The sequence below is a fragment of the Ursus americanus genome, chromosome 18 (genome assembly GCF_024610735.1).
Source record: "Ursus americanus isolate L20-20 chromosome 18, mUrsAme1.1.p, whole genome shotgun sequence".
Taxonomy (NCBI): Eukaryota; Metazoa; Chordata; class Mammalia; order Carnivora; family Ursidae; genus Ursus; species Ursus americanus.
The window spans coordinates 10,310,747-10,335,460 of NC_142144.1; the positions used below are offsets into that span (position 1 = coordinate 10,310,747).

The 24,714-nt window shown below is 37.1% G+C and overlaps 1 protein-coding gene and 1 long non-coding RNA gene across 5 annotated transcripts in view; one reads left to right on the forward strand and one right to left on the reverse strand.

The window, feature by feature from the left end:
- The window catches only part of NR6A1 (nuclear receptor subfamily 6 group A member 1), a 219,634-nt gene that overhangs the window by 68,654 nt on the left and 126,266 nt on the right, over positions 1-24,714 (forward strand). The window lies entirely within an intron of this gene.
- The window catches only part of LOC148108554 (uncharacterized), a 63,452-nt gene that overhangs the window by 30,406 nt on the left and 8,332 nt on the right, over positions 1-24,714 (reverse strand). The gene's annotated exons all lie outside the window — the stretch shown is intronic.

Below are 24,714 nucleotides of genomic sequence, written 5' to 3' on the forward strand. Positions count from 1 at the left end.
CTGCCCAGGGAACCAGACAAAGACATAGCTGATGACAAAGAGAATGATTGCTATGCTGGTGAAATGGTACAAATCATGTTAAGGGAGACTAGAGAAAAGGGTTAATTCTGCCCAAAAGTGCCAGGAAAGAGATATCTGAGGGTCACATCTGATCTGGGACTCAAATGTATAGTTGAATTTTTACTAGACAGAGAAGGAAAGATACTCCAATAAAGGGAAGACTCTACACAGGAAGTCCTAGAGGCAGGAAAGTTCAGGTAATGAGTGGTGGGATTAACCTCTCAGCATCAGTTAACTCATCTTTAAGATGTGGGACAGCTAGCACTTGCCTTGTGCACACAGCTGTGAAAATCAAATGAGGTCATGCATGTGAAAGTAGCATGCAAATGTAATTTCTAGATTTCTCTTTTCTCATTGCTCTTGGTCCATATGTGCTAAAATAGAATAAATGAAATACCTTATCATGGTAGACTTTTCCAAATTGGATTCTTATTTGGCTTTTCTCTTTTTTTCCTTTAGAGTGACCATAGTTTAAATTTTTCATATATAAGTGTTTGGAGAAGTAATATTATAGCATAGTAAAGAGTACAGATTTGGAGCCAGAATTTTGACTTTGCAACTTACTGGCTATGTGGCCTTGGGCAAATTACTTAACTTCTCTGTTTCCTTATCTATAAAATGGAGATAATGATAGTGTCTACCTCATAGAACTATTGTGAGGGATGCCTGTGTGGCTCGGTCTGTTAAGCGTCTGCCTTTGGCTCAGGTTATGGTCCCAGGGTCCTGGGATCGAGTCCCACACTGGGCTCCTTGCTCAGTGGGGAGCCTGCTTCTCCCTCTGCCTGCTGCTCCCCCTGCTTGTGCTCTCTCTCTCTGACAATTAAATAAATAAAATCTTAAAAAAAAAAACTATTGTGAGAACTAAATGAGGTAATATATGGTAAGTGTGTAAAACAGCACATGACACGTTAAAATTTATATGTATTTCTATATGTTGTTTCAAAATATCATTTACAATGTATTTACATATTACCAAATTAAATTGCATATTTTATCCATAATCTGGTTTTAGTCCATTTACACTAATGTAAAACCTTTATTTTATAGTTAAAATAACTTCTGAATCGCTATTGCATTGCATATGTGTATATGTATATGCATGTTTCAAAGACATTTTTGAAATTAATTCTCTACCACATTCTTTGTGGCCTTAGGAAAAGTTTTTAGCTCCCTTGAGCTTCAAATTCCTCAATCTGTTAAAATAAGAATAATAGTATAGAAGTACTTCCCTCATATTGCTTGTGAGGATTAAATTAGATAATATAATTAAAAACTTTCCAGAAGGCTATAGATTCTCTCCCTAAATATATGCACATAAACACAAAATTTTGAAAGCAGTTTCAGTTTTGGAATCTAAGGACCCATCCATAGCCTCCCTATAAACTTCAGGTTAGGAAATTCTGAACAGAGCTGTAGACCAAGATTTCACCATCTAGCCTTGTCACTGGTGAAGTGTTGCTACTTTTGCAACCTGTCATCATCATCTAGTCACATTGTTCCCTATGCTATAACCTGTGCGATACAACCAGACAGTGATAACTGGCAGGGACGATCCCTGGAAAAGTAGTTACTAGGCTTCATCAATTTCTGTACCCAATTGCAGAAACCAACCATTAATTAGTAAATTTGCACTTAGTACAATTAGAATTTCTAAAAGAAGTTGCCAGATGAGAAGTTACACAAATATTTGAATGAATTTAACTTACTTTGCGACAGTTCCTCTCCTCTCCCCACTTCCCCAGCAACAATTTGGTTTGGATCCCAGGACTATGACTACTAATTCTGGCCTTAAGTTAGACTGAGACAATGTGTTGTTTCAAGGCAGTGCTTACAAAGAGTGCTGGATTCAGAATGTTTACTTGAGTATTTGGGAAGAGTATGCTAAAGATTGCAGTTGTATATGGAATTACTGGACATTCTTATATTTAGCTTGCTTGAGGTTTTACCAGACAATCGAAAGGTAGAAAGAGAAATTTAAACTCTATAGTTTGGAACATTTTACTTTTTGACATGGCAACTTTATATCAGGTTATTTCAGATATTTTATGAGTTGGGAAGACAAGAGGAGGTGGGCAGGCCAACTCACTGAAATAGCACATTGGCCTAGTGCCAGAAGACAGTATTTCTTTTCAAATGGGACATTTCTTTTCAAAACCTATCAAAATATTCTAAGGACCATCTGAAGTTTCCATCCCCTAGTTACAATGACGTAATATGTTTAAGATATTACTATTTCAGATTATTTTGTAAACCCACAGGAAGCAGGACTTCATTTTTCCATGGTAAATTAATTCACAGGATATCTGTAATCAGTGAACAACTCTTTTAAGTAACTCTGTACCAAGGACTGTTGTTCAGCTGACCTGAATGAATGAGTACATTAAGTGAGTTGGGACTATAAAGTCATAAAAGAAATAGGAATCAAAATCATGCAGTAGTTAATATTCATGAGCATTAGGAATGAGGTGGAAAGAATCTTGGGTTTTATTGCAGTGTGTGAAAAGTGTTGGCAGAGATTTTAAAAGTCCTTGAGAGCCAAGAGGCATGTGTTTTGCAATAACCAGTTAATGAAATAAAGAAGAACAGTGATCAAGGAAGGACTTAATCTTTCCTTTTTTACAATGATGAAACGCTGATCTACCAATAATATATGTATTTCTTTCTCTGACCTATTTTAGTTTGGGTTAAATTTAATCATATGACACTTTATAGGCTTTAAAAACTTGATGTCTGTTTTTATAAAGTTTATTGTTTCAGATAGATTATAATGTTAAGATGTTAAAAGTTATAGGTAATTAGACATATTTGTCTTATAACTAACTTACTATTTAGAACATTTAGGGAAAATGCTTTTTATTATTTTTGTATTATGTATGTAGGCTCCACACCCAGCGTGGAGCCCGACTCTAGGCTTGAACTCACGACCCGGAGATCAAGACCTGAGCTGATATCAAGAGTCGGACACTTAACCAACTGAGCCACCCAGGTGCCCCTAGGTAAAATGCTTTTTAAATGTTGATTTTCTTGGCTATTTCCAGCAAATAGTTGAATCTTTGCAAAATATGATGTCTTAAAGGTTTTATTTTTCAGTGTATATTTTCTAAAAAGCTATGTGTAGGTCTGCCTCATACTTTCATAAATGAAATAGTAGTGTATAGGTTGGTAAGCTATTAATATGTGGCATACTGGTTTTAGACTTATTTCTCCATTGCTTACCTGAAATTGGACAATCCTGATGCTTGCATAGGAATGCTAATCAAGGATAGGGGGAAAATCCTGGGATGAATAGAAAATAAATTCCAATCTATAGTTTTAGAACTTTCAAAGCTATCAGGAGTCTTGGAGGTCATTTAGTAGTGATTTCCAAATATGACTTTGCATCGGAATTAAAAGTGTGATGATGGGAAAAGTGGATTGCAGATAATTCCTAGGCATTGCCCTAAACCTAGTAAATCAGATACTCTAGGAATGGGTTTTATAGTTTTCAAAATCCCCCAGGGGATTCTGATATTGCCATTTCATGGACATTTGGGAATCTCTGGTTTAGGCTAAGACTTCTCATTAACAGGTGAGGAAATGGATTTGTTTTAAAAAGGTTTTATTTATTTATTTGACAGAGAGAGCGAGAGCACAAGCAGGGGGAGCGGCAGGCAGAGGGAGATGTGAGAAGCAGGCTCCCACCTGAGCAGAGAGCCCAATGTTGGGCTCAGTCCCAGGACCCTGGGAATCATGACCTGAGCCGAAGGCAGATGCTTAACCAACTGTGCCACCCCAGAACCCCGAGGAAATGGATTTAGAGGGGAAATGAAGACCCAAAGTCATATAGTGGGTCAGAATTAAAATCCTTGACTGTGTGCGTGTGTGTGTGTGTGCGCACACACGTCTGTTTACTTATGTGACACTGCCTCTCCATCGTGAAAAAGCATGCTTTTTGCAGAAGTTTCCTAATGTCCTGTTGGCAATCTGAAAAATACTTCAAATCTATCTCCCTGGCAGGTCAAACATCTTCGCCTTAGGGATACACCCAGAACTAGTGCAAATGGACCATTGACTTGAATTTAGCGTCCTGGCCTAAAGTATTTGACTAAGTAAGCGATGCTGAGCGGTGTTGGCATAAAAACTGCCCATGATATGAAATGAGGAATAGCTGTAAGTGATCAAAAGGTGTGAAGGCCCTTCAGGCTCTGACATTTATCAGCTGCTGCTACACTTTAACACTTCTCTCTAATCAAAGGTGACTACCACTGGATGGAAGAGGCTTGCAGAACCTCTGGCTGCGCTCAGGGGAGGAATTTATTTTAATTGCCAGTGAGAAGGTAGAAATGATTTCAGTAAAAATCAAGAACCTCCAAATCCACTTCAGCTTGGGCTCCTGGCCAAGTGCCCATCCTCTGGGAGGGAGTTGGTGTCAGCTGCTGTCTTGTGACTTGAGGTATTTCAAAAAAGCCAAAGGCATTACAGAAGCCTTTCCTGAGTTGGCAGGCGGGAATGGCACCAGGAATCAAGGCCTGACACATGTCATCAGCCTGGAAAAAGTGGAGTTTGGACACTAATGATGGCTCTTGTCAAGGCTCAGTGTGATAAAGCCAGGAGGACTCAGCTTGGGGGTTTGTTTGCATAGAAGAGGAGTTATAGCTTAGAGAACACCTGCCAAGAGTTTTCACTCCCCAGCTGTATGTCAGTGACAAATACTTCACCCTTGACTCCTGTCACTTCTTTTTAATGGGTGATGGTAGAGATGCTGGATGGGTAAGGAAGAGAGGCAGCATGGTTATATCTAGCACATTTCCCTATTTGCTTGTTTTCTTGCCATTCTCTGTGTAGATCTAAATTTGTGTGGCCATACTCCAGGCTAGTGTTTTGTTCTGTCTATATCTGACAGTGTACTGAGCCAGAGTCTCAGGTCCTTTATTTCCATAAATGCCATTGCTGATGACCACACAAATATTTTGATTGGCAGTTATGAGGAAGCTTTTTTGCTGACAATATCTCTTTGTTAGAAGTGTTATTTTCAGGGGCGCCTGGGTGGCACAACGGTTAAGCGTCTGCCTTCGGCTCAGGGCGTGATCCCGGCGTTATGGAATTGAGCCCCACATCAGGCTCCTCTGCTATGAGTCTGCTTCTTCCTCTCCCACTCCCCCTGCCTGTGTTCCCTCTCTCGCTGGCTGTCTCTATCTCTGTCAAATAAATAAATAAAATCTTTAAACAAACAAACAAACAAACAAAAAGAAGTGTTATTTTCAAATCCCAGCTTTGCCGTGTAGTAGCTGTGTGATTTTTGACAAGTGGTTTAGCCTCTGTTTCTCATCTGCAAAATGGTGGTAAGTAATTAATTGTACCTATACCACTGGGTTGTTGTGAGAGCTAAGTGAAAGCAGGAGTATAAAAATATGTGATACATAACATTCAAATTTCAGTTATTAATATTGTAATTATTTGGTCACACTTCCTGCCTACTGGGAAGAATGCAGTGAGGGTTTTCTAAACCATTGTCTTAGTGAATACAGGAATCGTGGTGTAAAATGAATGTAAAATTGAAATCAAGAGATCCAGATTCAAGTCTTGACTGTGCTATATGTTACTTCAATTTCAATATTTTTTCACAAAAAAATTATACCAACTAAAACAAAATCCAGATCTCTGAGATCTCTTGCCACACAAAAAAATTGACGTTCATAAAAATTTTTGAGTTTCTCTTTGTTTATGTGGGTTATACCTATCACCTTTCACTGTATTAGAAGTTGAGGGGCACCTGGATGGCTTAGTTGGTAAGTGTCTGCCTTTGGCTCAGATCATGATCTCCAGGTCCTGGGATGGAGCCCCACGTCGGGCTCCCTGCTCAGTGGAGAGTCTGCTTCTCTCTCTCTCCCTCTGTCCCTCCCTACCGCTCATTCTCTCTCTCTCAAATAAATAAAATCTTAAAAAAAAATTAAAGTTGATACATTTTAAAATATTTATTAATTCATTTAAAATAAAAATGATAAACCTATTACATAGCAACATAAGTAACATTTTAAAGTAAAAATAACTATAAAAATATCTATAGTTTCCCTCCCCCAAAAAACCACCACCAACAACAAAATAAGTCTTAGTGAGAAGAATGACATAATTTTGTATTTTTGTAGGTCTCTTTAATGTCTGGCTTTGTTATAGACAACTGAATTTTCAGGGCACCTGGGTGGCTCAGTTGGTTAAGTGTCTGCCTTCGGCTCGGGTCATGATCCCAGGGTCCTGGGATGAAGGGTTCTGGGATCAAGCCTCTGCTTGCCACTCCCCCTTGCTTGTGTGCTCTCCCTCTCTCTCTGTCAAATAAATAAAATCTTAAAAAAAAAAAAAGACAACTGAATTATTATGTTTGCATATATCTGCATCTGCATTCTATCTGTATCAATATGTTTTGGCTGAAATACATGAAAAAAATCTGGCCTCTATATACAGATGTATGTGATAAAAGAATTTTAATAGCTTGGATAATTCTGTACTTTCTTCTTCCATAGTGTATCAGATCTCAATAGTTGGTAGTTTCTTAAAGGTTAGTTGTACTGTGGAATCTGAAACCATATCAATGAACTTTTCATTCTCTATTTTATTAAAAATCCCCTTACAGTTTGCATGGGTCTTTTATCCATGAATGATTTTGTAACAGCATGCTTTGGTCATTTGGAAAATACTGGTTTAACAAGTTATATAGATTTTCTAAATATGGACATATTTCATCATATGAAATCCAGTAAATCAGTTTTCTTAATATCACTACTAATCTCCTGGGAAACACCTCCTGGGAAGCTGTGAGGCCACAGTAGCAGATACAAATTTTCTAAAACTCTAATTTTTATTTAAAGGCTTAAATTTTATCACTGGCAACAAATACTGCCAGTTGTTTTCCTTGAAATGACATGCTCACTTTGTTCATTTTCAAGATATTAACTGTCAAACATCCAAGTCTGAATAACCATAATTTTCTGTTGTTCTTTCAAGTAAAATGGTGGTCCATGAAAAAATTCGCTAGTTTACCTTACAACTCAAACAGTAGCTTAAAGCATATTTCCTTGAGACTGTGTAGAGAAGTGCTTTAAGTGTGTTTTCCATTTTGTCCCACAAAATATTAAAAAGTTGCATAGTCAGGCATTGAGATTTAAAATCAGTAAGCCTTACTGCTTTGTTAAGGACATTCTTTTTTTTTTTTTTTTTAAGATTTTATTTATTTATTTGACAGAGAGGGACAGCCAGCGAGAGAGGGAACACAAGCAGGGGGAGGGGGAGAGGAAGAAGCAGGCTCCCAGTGGAGGAGCCTGACGTGGGGCTCGATCCCAGGACTTCGGGATCATACCCCGAGCCGAAGGCAGACGCTTAACGACTGTGCCACCCAGGCGTCCCCGTTAAGGACATTCTTAAGTTAAAATGGCTTTTTGGTTTTTTTCTCTGTAGTGTGTGGTGGTGGTAAATACAATGACTGTCAATACATTTTGGTGGCACTGCTTTGATGAGTGCTAAAGCCAGCAGTTTAACCCAACGTTGGCTTTGCACCATCATTGTAAATGTCAACATAGTGAAAAAGGTAAATAATGTCTTATAATTAGTACAATAATAGTTTTGAAAATGTTTTGAAGACATCTGTAGATCACACTCTGAGAACCACTAATATGGAGTCCAAATGTTAAGAAATTCTAGACAGAGGTGCCTAGGTGGCTCAGTCGGTTAAGTGTCTGACTCTTGATTTCAGCTCAGGACATGATCTCAGGGTTGTGAGATCCAGCTCCGAATTGGTCTGTGTGCTGGGCATGGAGCCTGCTTAAGATTCTCTCTCTCCCTCTCCCCCTTTCTCCACCACCCCCCTCCCCCGCCACCATGTCTGTCTCCCTCTCCCTCTCTAATAAAAATAATACTCTAGGCAAATGGTTGAAGCTTCCCTAATCCCTTCCGAGTTGACTCATAGGGCTGCAGTGGGTTATAGGAAAGACAACCCCTGGGGTATTGTTTTGGCATCCCCTTGGGGCTTAGCTTGCCCATAGTGAAACCTCAGTGAAGGTTGATCAGTCAATGCAGATTGCTTAAATATTGTATTTAGCAACTTTTTTCTTCTGTGCCTTATGAACTCAATTTTTTATGTTCTCGTTGTATATATCATGTATTTTCTGAGTCTTACTGATTCCTCTGTTAGTGATTGCACAATATTGTTACTATGTATGTTTTTTCTCCTTGTTGGGGGGATAAGAAGTAAATCACATGGCATTTGCTCTTTTATGATCTTGGGAATGTAAAAGCAGTTAAACAACATACCACACAGCGTCCAGATGCAGAGGCACTGTTAGCCTGGCATAGGATTCAGCATTTAGTAGATGTTTGTAATAAACTACCTCCTCTTGAGCATCCTTTCAGTGTCAGGCATTGTGATTTGTATATATATATAAACACACATACATATATATAAATATATATATATTCATTATATGTATAAATCGTATATGTAAGTATATATTTACATATACTTAAGTATATTTAGGTACATATAAGTAGATAAAATATACAGGTATATTTGTATACAGATATGTATTTATATGTGTAGATAGTGTATATAAACTTATTTACATAAATATAGGAATTATTCACATTTAATTTTCTCAACAGTCCTGCCAGGTATTTGATATTATACTCACTTTGTGTATGAGAAATGAAGACTCTAATAGGAGACAGATTTGGTCAAGGTCACAGAACCTTGGGCTGTCTGGTGCCAGACTTTTCAGTAAATGCTTAAGTGTGCAGAGGGGTGAAAACAATATGGGTTGGATTGGTAGAATTAATTACTTTCCCTTGGGGTGCCTGAGTGGCTCAGTCAATAAGCTCCTGCCTTCAGCTCAGATCATGATCCCAAGGTTCTGGGATCGAGCCCTGCATGGGGGCTCCCTGCTCAGTGGGAAGCCTGCTTCTCCCTCTCAAACTCCCCCTGCTTGTGTTCCTTCTTTCACTGTCTCTCTGTCAAATAAACAAATAAAATCTTAAAAAAAAAAAAAAGAATTAATTGTTTTCCCAATGCCAGATTCTTCTTAACGCCTTCCCAGATTTCTCCCCAACATCTCTTCTTTCCTCCTTGGTTCTATAGCACGTCTCATGGTGTACCTTATTTTAGAATTGTGTGCAAGGCTTATCTTTTCTACTCTAATATAAACTCAGACCCATTTTGTTTAGATACACAGTATATCAGGCACTTGATAAATGTTTGTATTAAACTGTAAATGCATGTCCCTTGCTTTATTCATTATCTAAATAGTATATAAATGAAGTCATTTAAATATATAGATTTTAAATAAATGCAGTATTTCCTTTTGAGATGTGAAAAATAATCCTGTAATCTATCTATTCTAGAAATTGCATTTTTGTATCTACTTTGGGGGTGTGTGTCAAATGTCTTATTTTCAACTCCTAAGTTAGAAAAATCAATGAAAAATGTGAACATTTTTGTTCATATTATTAATGTTAAGTTGTACCCTCTTTGACTCCTTAGAAATGGCTCTACAATAAGAGAATGGGGGGGGGAGCTGACTTGAGTTGACATAGTTATTTTTTAGATCAAAGCACATGGAAGAAAGTTGTAAAAGTCTAGCACACTCCTCTTTTTAACATTAGGAGATAGTCAGTTTGCAGCTTATAAATCAATTTGGAGATCAAAGCATCCTCTATAAGATGTCCATCACAGTAAAATCAGTAACTGGCAGGTGATTATTTCTGTCTTCAAAATAAGCAGTGATCAGAAGCAGCCAGTTACAATAATTGCTCTATTTTTGTATAGTCTCTATAAAAATATTATTTGAAGAGTAACATGTGTAAAAGGGACTAACCATAAATGCTTAGCTAGCGTCTTGAGTGGAAACTTGAGGTATAGGAGGGAGAGTGGTGGTCATTTCTTGGTAAGCCACGTGCAGTTTGGGTACCTTTGCTTCCTGATATGCCCTCAGCATATCTTTTGTTTCTAGGAAGTTCTTAGGACTGGAGCTCTTGCCCTTGGGGCTTTCTTACCACCTTCTCAAAATTTTGTTTCCTCAATGGTGTCTTAACTGGTTACGTGAAAGCAAACTCATGAAAGGAACTTATCCCAAAGTTCACTTCTTAACTCTTTTAGAGATATTTGGTTCACAAATGAATTTGCGAAAGTTTTGACTGTTAGAAGTAGAATCTTTGTTTACGTTGCTCCAGGATATGGAGATGAGAAGGCATTTCTGTCAAATCACAGCTTAGTCCATCTAAGTCTAAGGGGATAAGAACTGCTGAGGAGGTGAGAAAAGTAACACCCTTTCTTTGTGTTATCTTAATTAATGCTCCCAATAACCCTTCTGATAAGGTAATGGTTATTGCATTTGTCACTATACCAAGATATTCTGTTCCACTCCATTGTTTTCCATGTACGAAAATAATTTACAGTCGTATGTTGTCCGGTCACATGAACATATTAATTGAACAGTAGTACATATTGTTGAATATATCAGATCAACTAGGTTGTGTTGTTTGATTCAAATACTAAATTCTACAGTTACTGAAGGCACTTTACTCCATGAAAAAGCTGCTGATTAGGGTACTTTTCAAATTTGTGTATGTGTACTGGGGCTAAGATTGTGTAGGAATCTGGCTCATTTAGGAAGACTGTCAGCTTCTAGGCATGGGAGCATGGCCTTAAAATGGTTGTAAACTCTAAAGAAAATGTACTTGGAGTGGGATTTATTCAGACACTGACAGGCAGTAAAAATTACCATATTAAGGATTTACATTTTTGTTGAATATCATCTTAAATATGGTTTAGACATGTGTACTGATTGCTATCTTTCTTATTTAAAAAAAAAACTGGTGCATTTTTTTAGGGTTTATTTAAATCAAAGTAAATTCCACTTTTCCCTTTGGTCTCTTCTATGCTACTATTCTCAGCCTTTTGCTCCTTTTAGGATGTTGGGGGGGGGGCTTATGTGCATTCTCAATATGTGGACTTTTTTTACTATGGTTTTTAGGTGGTTTGCCTGCTTTTACTATTACTATTGATATTAAGACTATTATATGAACTTTTTAATGGGGTGTATAATCAAAATAGACACTGGCAATCTAGGAAAACAGAAAAGTAAAGGCTATTATATGATTATTAGTGGTAAAAGGAAAACCTAACAAAATAATGCTATCTGAGTTCAGAGTAATAGACACTTTGGGGGGAGAAGGGTCACATGAGGGAATCTTGTGAGCTGCTATAAATATTCCCTAATTTGTTCTGGGTGATGGTTATGTGTTATGTATACATATGTAAAAATTCATCAAACTTAAACTTAAGATTTGTTTACCTTACCATATGTAAATTATCATTAGCTATCATCATATCTGAAGCAAATGGGGCAAAATCTTGATCATGATTGTTTATGAGTGATGTTTCATTTTACTATTATTACTGTTTTTATGAAAATTTGAAATATTTCATGATAAAAATGAAAAAAAAAAAAGCCTGCCACTCTAAGCATGTCAAATTATACCTCATTTATGAGAGCTAAGGTTTTTTTTTTTCTTCTTTTTTTCCTTTAACCTGTCATTTTACACGTTTGGAATTTTTGTCTTTATCTTGGAGGTTACTGGAGAAGTATAGAGAATAAAGTCTTGTTTTTCTGATATCACTTGTTTAAAGAGGACAAACCCAATCTTGATCTTGAAACCAGTTTATATATAATTTTTTTTCCGTTCTTGAATCTGACTGGAGAAAAGCCAGACCACTTAGCTCTTTTAAATATATGGTAGTTCTAACTAAACACCAGTTTTAAAGGTTCTGTCTTTCAAAAGCCTACCTAATACTTATTGAAGATTTGTCATGTACTTGATATTGTGAGAACAGTCTTGTAGGGTGATGTTACTATTTCATTTTGCATTTGAGGACCCAGAGAATCTGAGTTTTCATGGATGAAGTAAAGAGGGCCCCCCATTCTTGGCCTCTAAAGAGTACCTAAGCTGCCAGTGTCAGTATAAATATGAAGGTAATTATCATTCTTTGTAGCTGACTCTTTATTACCACAAATAGATCATCACTATTTTAAGAGACATTCATTTACTGTTTTAGAAGTCTTTTTAGAGCTTGTGTTGTATGGTCTTTAAAATCTCAGAATTATTTCTAACACTTTCTTAATAACTTAGCAACATGACTTTGTCCTTTAAAACAAAATCTGGAGTAAAGAGAAATATTTTCATTTTCTTGTTGTATGAAAAAAGGCTATTTGTAGGTCATCTTTTTTAAAAAGGCAAGAAATTCTCTCTCCAAACCGCATTAGAACCCATGCCAACTTGGTACAGGGCCCTTACCAGAGTAATGATGTAAGAATTTGAAAGAGTACATAGTGCAGCTGCCAAAGCTCACACTGTTTAGTATCAACACCGTCTGTCCGCCAGAGTCCGCAGCTCAATATTTTTTTTCTGTATGTACTGAGTTATAATCACATATATTTATCTCTTTGAGGGTGGGGAAATAAAGAGTTATTGTTTGATAAACTTAGTGCTTTCTGAGGTAATGGTGCTCTTTTGCCTCTCATGTACTTCTGAGCATTCCTCCTCGTCTAACTCCCAAGAATTTATTCTCCTGGGTAGATTCTTCCAAAATATGACACAGAGGGGCAATTCACACCTTGCCTAGTTTATGTTTTGCAAGGAAGCCCTTCCCTTGCATGGTTCTCTATTCAGGAAAACCCATGTGCTGCATTCCATCCATTTGCCAAGTCTTGGACTCTTATCCGAAGTACAGTATTTGAGTATGCAATTACACATACACATACTGGCAACAGCATACTTTTTCCTGGCCTCTCTTAGAGAAAGCTCAAAGCCAGAGGAGCAAATCCAGATGTTCTTCAGTCTGGCATCCTCACTTCACAATTCTAGATGGCAAGACTTCATTTGGAAGTGTACCAGGCTTACTCAGCACCTGCTTTTGCTAACCATCACATTTTTATGACCAGAGATTCTGGAGTTTGCCTCCTTTGCTGAGCAGAAAGAACACCGTATCAGAACTGCATGCGAGGTGACTCTCCATCATTTGAGAGAAATATTTGATTTGCTTCAGCAGGCATGCAGAAGAGGCTAGCCTTGCTGTGGGAATAAGTCTGGGATGAGAGCAGGTGCAACTGCAGCTGCAGCTTCTTAACCAAATCTAGCCTTGTTTAATTTTTAAATAGTCTAAAACATTTGGCATCAGTATAAGTGAACCATTATGGGCTCTCTGGCACCTAACATAGTACCTTGCACAAGGGGGGAGGTGCTCACTGACTATATCCAGTCACAATTTATTGAACACCTTCCATGTGTACCAGGCTATGTACTAGAGGCTGGTGATGAGTAAGATCTTTTTTCAAGAAACCCACAGCCTTGGTAGGCATAGACTCTTAAACAGATAAATTACAATTTACCAATTTTATTTGTTGTTGATGCATTTAGTATTTTGTTCACTTCGTAAGTTAGCTACAGAAACCAATCCACAGGATTTACTTCATGACCTTCTAAGAATAAACATGGGATTTCCCTTCCAATTCTAAAGTATGCTTACTTACTTGCATTTTTGCCTCTTTAGATACCTCTTCTGATTTGTCCAGGGATGAAGATTTGCGGAGCGTGGAAAGAAAATGCTAGTATAATGCAGGAAGACATTTCTAAGAAGTCTTCCAGAATTGGTTATTCTGTTCTAAGTGATGTTTTGTTTATATAAAAACGATGTGCATTTGCATCAGTCCTTCTAGATATGTTGGTTATCAGACTTCTGTAAAGTAAGACTAGGAAAAATGATTCCCTTCTTTCGGTGGAAAGTAGGCTAACTTCATCTGAATTTTTGCATAATTAGGGCAGAACCAGAAAGCACATTTTTTTTTCATAACTGTTTCTGGATAGATGAGGTCACATTTATTTAGTAATGATATAGTTCCTGTGTTTTAACTTGTTTTTCTTTCAGCCTCCCTTCCCCCTCAATTTTTGAGTATGAGTATATGAGTATTTCCATTGGGCTTCTCTTAACCATAAAAAAATGTTAAGTTGCTTTCATCCAAACTAATTTTCTAATTTCTTTAATGGAAAACAGTCTCAGACAAAACATGTACTATTAAAATAAGAAAAGCTAATACTTATATAGTACTTACGTTCCGGGTTTTGTTTTTAGGGCTTTATATATAAAGTACTTAAAAGAAGGGTTGTCTAATCCTCACAACAGCCCAGTAACGTAGGTACTTATTATTTTTCCCATTTTATAGATGAAAACAGGCAGGCGGGGCATGCCTAGGTGGCTCTGTCGGTTAAGCATCTGACTCTTGATCTCAGCTCAGGTCTCGATCTCACAGTCATGAGTTTAAGCCCCGAGCTGGGCTCCATGCTGGGCACAGAACATATGTAGAAAGAAAGAAAGAGAGAAAGAGAGAAAAAGAGAAAAGGGGAGGGGAGGGGAGGGAGAAAACGGGAATGCATAGTGAGGTAAATAACTTGCCCAAGATCATATAGCTAATAAGTAGGAGAGCCAGGATTTGAACTCCAGAGTTCCAGACCCATTGTGTTCTTAATCAGTGCACTGTGTCACTTCATACTCCATTTGATGGTGAACGATACAGAATTCCCTAAAAGTAGGGGATAATATCTACTGTTTGAGTTCCTCCTGTGTAGCTAGGCATTACACATGTCATTTTATTTCTTTTCAATCTTATGCATATGTGAATTGGTCCCATTTTACAGATGATAATATCAGCTAACATTTGTGGAGCACTTCCTGTGGATCAGGGATTATACTAAGTAGTTTACTTGTGTTACCTCAGTAATTGTTCACAGAGGTTCTGTAGGTCATTACTGTTTTTCTCAAAGGTGGAGAAGGTCACTTGCTTGGAGTCAGATAGCTGAGAGGACAGAGTTAGGATCTGAATGTAGGTTTACCTGACTCCAGACCCCAAGCTTTTAACTATCATGTAATATTTGGTGAGAAGCAGTACTTAGGTAGATATTCCAGTGATGAGGTGAGTCTCAGAGGACAGAGCTCAGCTCCAAATCTTGTACCTCATCCTTAATCCTCATATATTGTATTGGTTAATTGTGACCCTTGCTTTTCTTCTAAATGTTCTCATAATACGGAAACTTGATATAGGTATCGGAGATGGCCTTCTTGTATGAAAACAGAAGATTCTTCTCTAACTGATGTCTTCGTGATATCGTGGCATTTAGTGAACTTGGTCTTTTATTTAAGGCTTTGACTTTTTCTTTAATTCCATTTGCTGGGATTCATCACTCTAGAGATTTCTTTCTATCTTCATAGGGATTTCTGAAAGTTATAGTGGGGAGTTCTTAAACATCTGTGAGGTTCTATTTTTGAAATATTGTGGTTTATCTTTATCTTGCCTCCTTAGGATTATAAGTCTATTTTCTTTACCACCTAAGATATGGTTGGTGTTGAACATTTTTGTTTATTTTAAATTATTTTTTTATGTGGAACCTTCATGCTCTCATATCTCACTCCCTCCCTCCCATTAGCAAACTCAAGTAAATGGTTTCAGAAATGAGTATGTTTTCTGTCCTTTCTTTCCCTAAGTGTCTTTTTTTCTGTCTCGATAATCTGTCTAGATTATCTCTTCCTTCTGTCCAACCAGTTGGTCACTAGATATATTAAGTCTAACTCCCAGATATAGATCTATCACTCTGGCCTGAGGTAATCAACGTGACTAGATATCAGAAAAATGAAAATTAAAAATTAAATGACAGTTTAAAAAAAATGAGGTAGTATTGCATACCCACTTAAAATAGCAAACAAATTGACTACTCAAAGTGTTGGTGAGAACAACCCAAATACTCAGCCTCTGTCAGCAGAAGTGGAGTTTAAATTGTGACAAACATTTGGAAGTTCTTCAATAGTATCTGTGGAAGTTGAACATAGGCAGTTTTATTTCTAGGCGTATACCCAACAAAAATGGGTAAAGTATGAACCAAAAGACATGTATAAGAATGTTCTAGCAGCATTAGTTGTAATAGTCCCAAACTGGAAACAATTAGATATCTATCCACAGTAGAGTGGATAAATAAATTGTGTTATAACCCGTAAAATGGGATACCATATGGCAGTGATACCGACAAACTATCACAACATGCAACACCATGGAGGAATCTCCTAGACAATATGTTGAACGAAAGAAGCCAGACACAAAAGATAACATGATGTGTGACTACCTTTATAAAAAGCTCAAAAATAAGCAAAACTAATCTGTGGTGATAGAAGTCAGAATGGTGGTTTCTTTTACTGACAATATAATGACTGGGAGGAGGCATAAAGGAAGTTTCTGAAGTATTAATGTTCTAATCTTGATTTGGGTATTGTTGATTCCACAAATGTGTTCACTTTGTAAAAATTCTTTGAACTGTATATACATTGGAGATAAATTGTATTTCACTCTATGTTTATACTTGAATAAACACATTTACTATTTTTAAAAGCTAGGTGATAGCTTGGTTAAAAAAGTTGGAGGGGAGGCGAAGGGCTCAAGGACTTGTGTCAAAATACCATCTCTAGTTAATGGCTTTGAATTAGTCACTTAAGAGTGGCCTTAAAGAGTGACTTTTTTCTCCATGTATTTACAGTAAAGATCTGAGGGAGTCATACCAAACCAGTAAAACTTTTGGTCGGGAGTAGAATTATGAGATTTCACTTTTTATTCTGTCTACTACTTCTTACATTTTAAGTGATTTTTCAATAATATTTTAATCGAGGGATGCCCGCGTGGCTCAGTTGGTTAAGTGTCTGCCTTCAGCTCAGGTCATGATCTCAGAGTCCTGGGATTGAGTCCCACATCGGGCTTCTTGCTCAACAGAGAGTCTCCTTCTCCCTCTGCCTGCAGCTCTTCCTGCTTGTGCTCTCTCTCTGACAAATATATAAAATCTTTAAAAAAAAAATTTTTTTAATAAAGCTTAAAAAAAAAAAAAACCAACCCATGACATTGATAGAGGAAATGTTAAGTAGCATGACAAGTAATAAGGTAAGATATTTGGTGCCATGCGGAACTTTGGTGCCCTACAAATCAGATCCCATTTAGCCATATTCATTTTACAACTTGGTAAAATAGCAAGAGACATTGCTCAGAGGTTCAATAGAGAAAAATGTTAAACCAAACCAAATGAAACAAAAAAAGCCTAACCTCCTCTTTGCATTAAAAAAAAAAATTGTAGTAAAAAACACACAAAATTTACCGTCTTAACCCTTTTAAAATGTACAGTTAAGTAGTGTGAAGTATATTTATAGTGTTGATCAACAGCTCTTCAGAACTTTTTCATCTTGGAAAATGGAAACCCTGTACCCATTAAACAACTCCCTTCTCCCAGCCCCTGGTCACCCCTATTCCACTTTGTTTCTATGAATCTGACTACTTTAGATAACCCATATAAGTGGAATCATACAGTATTTGTTTTTTTGTGATTGGCTTATTTCACTTAGCATAATATCCTCAAGGTTCATCCATGTTACAGCAAGTGACATCTTTATTGCCACCACTGTGGTCAAAACCATCATCTTTTCATCTGACTGCAACAGTCCAACTGGCCCCCTTGCCTCTAGTCTTGCCCACCTCTAATTCATCTTCCACCCAGTGGCTAAATGCAAATTTGACTTTACTTGAGAACTTGATGCCCTATCTTTAGATAAAATTTAAATGCTTTAACCTGACATGGCTTTCACTGTTGGGCCCTAATAAACTATTTCCTAAGCCACATCATTTCCTCATAGCTCCCAAACTAGATATATTCTCTGCTTCATCCATTCTGAATTTTTTCCTTGATCATGCTGACGGTTTTATGTTCTCAGTCAATATTTGTTGATGGTGAATCATGAATGAATCATGACTTTTACTGAAGCTTTACTATGCTTGTCAGCTGCCTCTGCATGGAACTAACTTAAAGACTTAATGTCAGAGTGTAATAATTTAGCAATAAAATACAGACTTCCCATTTTTAGAGCTTTTCTCAGCTGAAAATAGTCTGATCTGAAAACAAAAGAAACTTAAGAAATAGGTTGACCAAATTCATGTGAAGGGGAAAAAAACAATAGGGAATTTTCTTTATTTTAAAGTCTTCATTTCACTTGGCCCTTTAGTAAAGAATACATTAAAGGCTTCTCTCTCTCTCACTGTAATTTAATTAAGTATTTATTGAGAGCCTTCTATGTATTTAACCTGTGAGTTAACAAAGTAAAAGTCTGCCAGAGAAGTTTGCACAACTCGAGTAGCTACACATATTTCAGTAATTACCCAGTTCAGATAACTTTTTTGGTTTCAAAAGCAGTGTTTTCTTTCATGTTTTTTTAAAGATTTTATTTATTTGAGAGAGGGAGACAGAGATAGTGACAGAGAGCACAAGTGGGGAAGAGAGGGAGAAGCAGGCTCCCCACCAAGCACAGAGCCTGATATGGGGCTCAGTCCCAGGACCCTAGGATCATGACCTGAGCCAAAAGCAGACGCTTAACCGACTGAGCCGCCCCCAGGCACCCCTCAAGCGGTGTTTTCTGACTGCTAGATGGAAAGTAGCTAGTGTTTGGAGTGCACATGCCCATCATAAAACCGAGTATGTTGTATGACTTTTTTCTTAAGCTAGCTGGATTGAGGAGGAACTAGCCCATTAGACTCTCAGATGGGACTGAAGTCACCCTCCCGACACAAGTTCAGTGAATTGCTGCATACAGCTGGAATGAGTTACACAGCTGGAGCTTGACAAAGGAAACCCCTTCCTGCCTTATCAGCCTTCTCTTCCCCTGAGCTCCAGCCACGTTGCATATGCGGGTTCTTCAATATGTGATTTAGTCTCTCCTGGCAGTGCTCTGCTCATACTATTCCTTATGCCTGAAAAGCTCCTTATCTTGTTCTTTCCTTTTCTACAAATTCTGTTTATCTTTCAAGACTCATCTCAGAGGTTTTTCCTCCAAGTTGCCTTCCCCTTACCAGGTTAAGTGCTTTTACTTTGGACTTCCATAATCCTGGACTTTCCTTTATCATACACTTAGAGCACCATGTTGTCTCTTTAAGGTTTGTCCCTACTACTAGACTGTGTGCTCCTTTTGAAGTTTAAGGCATTTTTGTGCTTAGCTTGCTGCTGCTTAGGTGCTCAGTGATTCTTTGAATGAATAAATTGTATTGTTATTGAATGATTGATAAAAAAGTGTGTGACTGAAGGAATAACAAAAGCCTAATCCCAAACCTACTAAGAAGCCAAGTGATTTCTAATCGTAAATTTTGGGCAATGCAGTCCTTGTTCCTATGTAGGCCTTATTCACCAGCAAACTTGGACATCTGTCTGACTCTTACAAAGAGAAAAAAACCTCCCTAAAGGGAAGAGAACTAACAATAATCGAACACTACTTTGTGTTGGGCGCTAGGGATTTTGTCATTTAAAACTTTCATTTAGCTGTATGAGGAACTTACTGTTTTCCCTTTTTACAACTAAGGCACCTGAGGCTGAGAGAATTTTAGTTAGAAATTTAGTAATGAAGCTTTGATTAAACCCTTGTTATCTTACTGTCTGTGCTTTTTTTCCTCTGCGTTTTGCTGTCTGCCCAAAATTAAGGGTCTTATCTGGTATATTCTAGTCATCTGTTATCAAAAGGCAACCACAAATTTTAGGAACTGTTTTATTTATTTATTTGAGAGATTGAGAGAGAATGAGCACAAGGAGGGGAAGTGGCAGAGGGAGAGGGAGAAGCAGGTTCCCCGCTGAGCAGGGACCTGGCCTCTGGGCTCCATCCCAGGACCTCAGGACCTGAGCTCGAAGGCAGACGGTTAACCAACTGTGCCACCCGGGTGACCCAAGGAACTGTTTTAAAGCAGAATGAATGCTTTAATATAATATTAATGATAATTTGGCTTTACCATTTACAAAGGGCTTTCACATTCACATATGATAGATAATCTAGAGATGCATTCTTTTAAGATATTATAAATTCTTACAAAGAGCATTAAAATGTTGGCACAGAGCATTTGCGCAGTGGAGACTAGTCTCTTTTAGCAAATACTATGTTTCTCCAAATTAGACTAAATTGTTTATACTTCACTGAATTTTTTAAAGAAATCATAGAGTTTTTCTACTTTTTCTGGAGACATGAAGTCTAATAAATAAATGATATCTGGCTATTTTTAGAAGTTCCATGCATAATTTAGACTGTATATACTTGCTAACATCCCAGAAATCTGTTTTCATTGCATGTGAAATTGCATTGTACTGCCCTATGTTCTTGTGATTTTGGAAAACTAGTTCTTTTCAAAGTCAGGAGCAGAAAATTTTTTTTCTGGTTTCTGACAAGAAAAAATTTAAAGGAAGGAAAGTCCCACCAAACCATAGAAAATCAAACTGCTATAGTGAAATGAGCAGGTTCCTAAGAGCCAGTCATCTGCGTTCAAATGTGGACTCTGTTGTTTCCTAGCACTTTTGACAATGGACAAATAATTTCTTTCCAAGTTGAATATCTTCATCAATAAAATAGAGGCTAATAACAGTATTGGGCTTTTTAGGTGGTTTTGATTATGAAATGACATGTTGAGAAAAGTATTGCATAGGGTCTCACACGTGGTAGGCCCTTGATAAATGTTACTTGCTATTATTTGGGAGAGGGCGTATTTCTGAAACATTTTAGGTATATGCAAGTATTAAAGTCTTTTAGCAGTTGCAGAGTTTTCTCAGAAGTCTGACCTTTCACATTGAGTTGATCAGCTTTTATTTCTGGAGCATGAAGTTACTATGACAGTTTCTATCCTGTGTGATACTAATATCCGCAGGAACTGGGGGCATTATTTTCTGTTAAGGAGAAATCTCTCTTGTAATACTCAAATTAAGCAGGATTTACAGGGGAAATTACAAAGAAATGAAAAATGATAGTAGTTTTATTAGTTATTTTGTGGAAAGTAGAAGGTATTTTTCTTCCTGTCAATATTTGAATTCCTCTTGACCATAGGAACTTGGGTAAACATTACTGTGTGCTGGTGTGAAGCCATGTGAGTAGAATTTATTCATTTGGATTATATGACTTTGGTGGTGGTGGTTGTTGTTTTCCCTCTCAAGGAATTTTGATTTTTAAGTTGATCACTCAGTACAGTGTCCTGAAAGGTTTTCCTTTTCCAGACATGGCCTGAGATATGTGATATTTCAACACTCAGACAGGGCATATACTACATGATGTTAGAGGGCCAGATTGTGAAGGATTCTAGAGGCAAGCTTTTTTGAGGAAAGAACTCCTGTTAACAACTTTGGATCTCTTATACATCCATTAAAGTATCTGAAACAAAGTTGTCGTTCCATAAAGATTTTTTGAATAAATTATATTCTTGGTTGTCTTGTCTTGGAAAGAATTTATAGAATTTTCTGTTACATTTGGGAAATCAAAAATATATATCCACATTTATATCTTTGCTCCTAAAATTTGAAAATAATTTCAGTGTGAAAACAATGGTTTTCGTACATCTTAATTTTTCCATTTCATTTTTATCCCAAAGGTAGAACTGATTCTTGATTCATGGTATTCAAGTAGTGAAACACATCCACGAGATTATTTTTGTTTTGTTTTGAATTGATTTGTTTTTATTTCTGAGACTTTTGGAACCTGATGTGAAACTTCCCTGTGTCCTGTTGGAAGGTTTTCAAGATTTATGTCAACTGCTCAGCATGTTTAGGGATGTGTTTTATTTTACTATGGAGATTCTTCTACTTTCTTCCCCTATTTGAATTTTCCTTTAGAACTTTCTTCTCCTGTGGCATGTGGGTAATTTAGTTGGTTAAGCGTCTGACTTCAGCTCGGCCCATGATCTCAGGGTCTTGAGATCAAGCCCTGTGTCGGGCTTCCTGCTCAGTGGGGAGTCTGCTGGAGATTCTCTCTTCCCCCCTCTCTTTCTCCCTGTGCCCCTCCCACCACATGTGCGCACTCTCTAAAAAAATAATAAATCTTAAAAAACAAAATCTCTTCACTTTTCATTATTGAACAAACAAACTTTATTATATTTGGGTGGCAGCTAATTATGTATAGCACATTCTCAGTGTTTGTGAGCTTATGGTGAGACAGTGCTATCAGTCCCTTTTGGCAGGAATATAGATTTGTCAGACCAAAAAAAAAAAGAAAAAAAAAGATCAGGAATGTGGATAGCGATTTTTGTATAAATATATCCACTACAGTATTATTTATAATAGAGAATAAGTGGAAACTACCTGGATATCTAAAAAGTCATTTTAGGGGCACCTTCGTGGCTCAGTCAGTCAAGCATCTGTCATGAGCTCAGGGTCCTGGAATTGAGCCCACGTTCGGCTCCCTGCTTAGTGGGGAGCCAGCTTCTCCCTCTGCCCTGCCCCTGCCATGCCCTCTCTCGCTCTTTCTCTGTCTCTCAAATAAATAAACTCTTCAAAAAAATAAAGTAAAATAAAAAGTCATTTTAATGACTTTTTAAAAAAAGTTTATTGGATGCATACGTTTCTTCATTTTTATTTTTTTAAAGATTTTATTTAAGAGAGAGAGTGAATGAGAGACAGAGAGAGGAAGAGTGCACATGAGCAGGGGCAGAGGGGGAGGGAGAAGCAGACTCCCCTGCTGGGCAAGGAGCCCAGTGCAGGGCTCGATTCCAGGACCCTGGTATCATGACCTGAGCTGAATTGCAGATGCTTCACTGACTGAGCCACTGGGTGTCCCCATTTTAATGACTTTTTGAAAATACTTACACGTGAACAAATTAGAATGTAAAACTATAGAGAATTGATTCCACTGTGTATGAACTACATCAAGATATTAGAAGATTTTTTCTGTGAGTGGAATTGTGGATGGCAAGTTTTCTTTATTTTTTCTTTATTATGTAGATTTTCTACAAATCATGTATTACATGTATAATGATGGAAAAACTGCCAGGATTAAAAAAAAAACTAATATGTTAAATAACTACAAAATAAGACTAGAGGGAATTTACTAAATGTTGACAACGGTTATCTTTAGATAGATTACGAATAACTTTTTGGAGTGTGAATAACTTTTTTTGTGTTCCTAGTTTTTGTGCTTCCCAGTCTATTTGCAGTAAGATGAGATGAAAAATAAGTTATTTTATAAGGTATATCACTGCAATCAGCTAGGAATTTGCCTTCAGAGAATTTTCTTTATGAGACTTTTGTAATAATCTTTAGAGGAAAGACATGCTTCCTTTGCCTTTTTTGATGGCTGTGGTAGATTGCGATTCCAAATCTTTTACATGTTTCTTCGGTACAATTTCTGATTAAATTGGCTGAAGTAGTAATACTGCTAGTGATAGAGTGTCCTACCCTTTGAAATCTGTGTGAGTGTGACCCTCCATTTCACTATTGATATGCCAGCTTCAAAGTATTTTTCTTTTATATTCTTGCTATAATAACCAGAAGTAGCATTTCATATATAAATGGCTTATTCTGCTTAGCTGTTAACGCCTGAAACAAATATTTTAGATACACTTAAGCCTTTGCAACCTGTTATTTTAAAAAATTGGAGTTATTCTTATATAGATGAATATGAAAGTAGGCTGGATAATAGTAACATATTTGTAAAACTATAACTACCATTTGTCAAGCATCTGTGGTGTTCTAGGCACTATATCAGACACTGACAAAGATTATATAATTTTCACAACAGCTCTGTGAAGTTGTATTACTTTATCTTTTTTCCCTGTAGAGGAGGCACCTGTGGTTCAGAGAGACAGATTTGTCTAGGGTCACACAGTCAGAGTGCGCTCAAGCTGAGACTGGATCCATGTCTTTGTGACTACAGTGCCCAAGTACGGGGCCTTTGTCTTGTTTCCTATTGTACATCTAGTTCCTAGAACAGGAGTTGTCATATACTAAGCACTCCACATACATCCTTCGAATGAATGAGCTATACACCTAGAAGCTTCTAAGTGGCCAAGCAAAAGAAATTGTTCTGTTCTAGTAATACAGAATTATATAGAGAAGTGAGGCTGACAAAATATAATGCTATTAGCCAAATGGAGGTACTTACACCAAAATTTAGGTCTTAATAACAAATGAGCAGGTTGGGATCCTCTTTTTTGATGTAATTGTCTAATTTCTTCTGAGTACATATGCTAGATCTCTTTTTCATTTGACTTTGATATCCAGTGAACAAAGAAAAAGCAAAAGATACATGATATTTAATCTTTACCAGTGAAAAAATGTAGGTGGAACCTCAGGTTCTGTAAATGTCAAGAAACTAGATTGGGAATTTCTTGATTGGAACATTGGGAACCTTGGGTTTTGTCGAAATAACATTGTGCCATTGTGGTACCTGTATATACTTTATTTCATTGGTAACAGCAACTTCTTTTTATAGTTCTATGACAGTGAAGACTAAATTCCAATTGAAAGAAAGGTTAATATTTAGACATCTTGTAAGCATACGTGGTTCTAGTTTTTAAGATGAATCATTACAGAAGCCTAGTTGTGACTCCAGCCTTTCCTTCTCTTCGTATTTATCGTGCATGTCTCAAATATTCTTGGTTGCTAAGAACTAGCTGAGTCATGGGTTGAGTACTCTGAGTACACTAGCTGTGTAATCATGATGGTCATAGCATGTGCTGTTAAAGGGATGCTGAGTGCTACAAACATAATATTAGGGAAGGGGGTGAAGGCAATATGTATCACATTTAATGCTCCAATGTATCATGATTC